The sequence below is a fragment of the Eimeria mitis genome, genomic scaffold (genome assembly GCF_000499745.2).
Source record: "Eimeria mitis Houghton genomic scaffold, Emh_scaff1281, whole genome shotgun sequence".
Taxonomy (NCBI): domain Eukaryota; phylum Apicomplexa; class Conoidasida; order Eucoccidiorida; family Eimeriidae; genus Eimeria; species Eimeria mitis.
In genome coordinates, this window is record NW_013568576.1 from 5674 (window position 1) to 5980 (window position 307).

Below are 307 nucleotides of genomic sequence, written 5' to 3' on the forward strand. Positions count from 1 at the left end.
TGCTGCTGCATCTTCTGGCGAGTTGTTGCTGCTGCTGCTGCAGCAGCAGCTGCTGCTGTTGCTGCTGCTGCTGCTGCTGTTTGTTGGTGCGGGTGCTATTCCTGCTGCTGTGCAAGCAGCAGCAATCGTTTGCTGCAGCTGCTGCGGCGCTGCATGCGCTGCAGCAAAGCCGTCAGCAGCAACATCAAGGAGACAGCAGCAGCGCGAAGAGGGGCCCCAGCCCCCTTCTCTAAAGGGAGACACCACAGTCTGCATACGTCCAGCAGCAGCAGCAGCAGCAGCAGCAACAGCAGCAGCAGCAGCAGCA

At 60.6% G+C, this 307-nt stretch overlaps 1 protein-coding gene across 1 annotated transcript in view; it reads right to left on the minus strand.

The window, feature by feature from the left end:
* Positions 1–307, minus strand: part of EMH_0033670 (uncharacterized protein) — a gene marked incomplete at both ends in the record, with an annotated part of 11329 nt that overhangs the window by 5384 nt on the left and 5638 nt on the right.